Consider the following 2958-nt stretch of genomic DNA (forward strand, 5'->3'; position numbering starts at 1 on the left):
ACCATCGGGGTGAAAACCAAAATTTTTTTCGGGGAGAAAAAATTATATATGTATTTTGTACATATTAGTAGACTCCAAAATAGATTAAACAAGCCCTTAAAACTCCTAAATTATCATATAGTTTTTCGGGAGCTTCGTCCCCCATGGAACACTTTTTCGGGAGATTTTGAAGATTTTTTTCATTGAGCAAATCCTGGCACCATCACTGACCTCAGCTCTACCATGGTTGGCACTGAGGTAAAAAAAGTTACAGTTCTGGCATCTCTAGCTGACGGCCAGAACAATGACACTCTTGAGACTCTCTTTTTACTTGTATGTTAATGTAATGGGAGGGGGGATGAGAAGGGGTATATACACATCTAGATGGGTGGGAAGGGGATGATGGGGGTGCGAAGTTGAAGTGGTAAGGGTGGCTCGATGATAAACTAAGGGGGTGTTAAATAACAAAATAAGGTGATTTGAGGTGATTTTGAACTACTTGAGTGTGATCTATTTTTTGGTAGGACGCGAGTATTTTTGTTTTATGAGGACCTGCGCCCCTTCCTACAACCCGCACCTTCTAGATACACCACTGCATCCATGTTATCTTTATATGATGTATTCATATTAAAATTAATAATATTATTATCAATATTGTAATAATTTTTTAATAATGACAATGATAATGGTGTATAACAATTGGCTAAATTAGCATGTTAAATGAAACAATATAAAATAAAAGTTAACACCCTCATCTTACATCTTTATTTTTATAAAATTGTTCACCTACAAGTACTTCTCTTTTGGCATGCAAGAACATAAAGTTAGTGGGAGAAGCAAAAAAGTAACAAGGAACCAACAAAAAGTGATTCATTCATTTTCAATATTTTACAATAATTGTCTTACAATTTTAAACTACAAAGTACAAACACAGACACAACCACTAGCAACAAACAATAACGGTTGCTTTGTCACCAAAATCGCATAAACAATTCATTAAACAGTTCAAACGCATCACGGATCAGTTCAAACGTTTCATGAACCAATTTAAATGTATTTAAGACTGACTACCTATCCTATGATGTAGGCTAGCAGCAAGTTTGTTTTTCTATGTACAGTACACGATTGTTACAATAATTATAATGTCAGGAATATTTTTTTCCAGTCTCACTCGCATGTCATAATATGTGCACAATTAAACCAGGCCAGAATTATGATTATATCTTATAGTCCTATTTTTCTTGTCCTAATGGCTATAGTACTTGGTCATCTGCCCACCCTGTTACCATACAGTGATAATGCAATAACTACTGCTGATGCTAAGATAAATGTATTATGGTTTTATATACTGAAATACCAAAATACAGATACCACAGTTCTCATCACATTATTCCTTATTTCTTCTCATCAAGAAGACATTAAAATGTAGAGCAATAAAGAAACCAGCAAACAACAACATTGATGCATTGGAAATAACTTAACTGCTTAATAAAATCAATAATAAACAAACATTACAACAAATAATATACATTACAAAAGTATATAGTTGTATAAGTATCTTTGGAAATATCTCTTCTTAAATATAATGAGGGTAAAATTAAAGCTTAAATCAATTTCTATCTAATAAAAAAAAACACAATCTGGAAAAGCATATTTGCAGATACAAACTAAAGTGCTGGACGCCTTGTCCAAAAGGTGAATTCGTACGTTACACAGAGTATGCTTAACATAATTTGTTGCAAGCTGCTTCCAATCAATGCAACAGTTCAATTTATCAGTTAATTAAAATTTCATTAGATTGTTAAAGGGCAAGGGTCACAGACTGATCACTCTGTAAGCAGCATCACCACATATCTTAAGTAAATAAATACATAATATTATCTCATAATAATATCATTTTCATAACCAACCAATATTCATAGCCAACCCCAAATAGGATTTCAGAATTACTCCGATTAAAATAAATAAAACGTTAATAACTAATGTCAATACTTTTTTCAAATGTAATAACAAAATTTAAAATATTTGCATTAAAAAGTTAAAATCAAGTTGATAAACTACTGGTGGGGAATCATTTTATTTGGAATTACATATACATTTACAAAAAGTCACAAAATCTCTGTAAAGTCTAGAAATAGTCCAAGAACATATCAACAATATTATTAACAAAATGAAATAATAATAATAATAATAATAATAATAATAATAATAATAATAATAATAATGTTAATAATCATAATCAATGATATTGATAATAGAATGAAATGACATTGTTAATTTTATAATTTATCATAATGCTGGAAAAAGTCAGAATGTCATTTTTTCAGATGGAACAAATTGTTAATGTAGATTATTTTTTTTAACTATTTATTTCATTTAGGGATTTTTTTATTTAGAAAATCAAATATAAATACCTAATTACATTGGAATGTTCAAAAATTTAATTCAGGGGTTCATTATGTCTCTTGGGAGCTATCTTCCCGAAGACTTACAATATTTATTCATAGGGTAGCTAATGGTCCTCTTCTCATTATTCTCAGGCCACTACTCAAATAGTTTATGGCTTTAGGTTACAAAATCAAAAATTATCCGATACAAAAATTACAATTTGGCAGTGCACAGTACACAAATCATTAGAAATGCTGCGAATCTATGAGTGTAGTACTGACCTAGATGAACTAACAATTGCCAACATTACTCAAACCACTCAAAAATACTTATAGACCTACTGCGCCAAACAATTGCTATGTGTCAAATACAATTGTCAGTATATCTAGATAAGTATTCACTAAAAAGAATGATTTTAAAAACAGAATTTTCAATTTGTTTGATACATGAGCGAGTGAATATTTTCACAATTTAAAAAAATTTCCCCTTATATTTCTTTTCATAACTTAAAAATTGATTGTTTTTGTTTCCAGAATTTTGGCCAAATGGAATGCATTAAAACAAAATTTCAATGCAATTGGAATTGAAGAT

This window comes from Anneissia japonica, unplaced genomic scaffold, assembly GCF_011630105.1.
Source record: "Anneissia japonica isolate Jap-2015-1 unplaced genomic scaffold, ASM1163010v1 scaffold287708_len1499824_cov190, whole genome shotgun sequence".
NCBI classification, from domain to species: Eukaryota; Metazoa; Echinodermata; class Crinoidea; order Comatulida; family Comatulidae; genus Anneissia; species Anneissia japonica.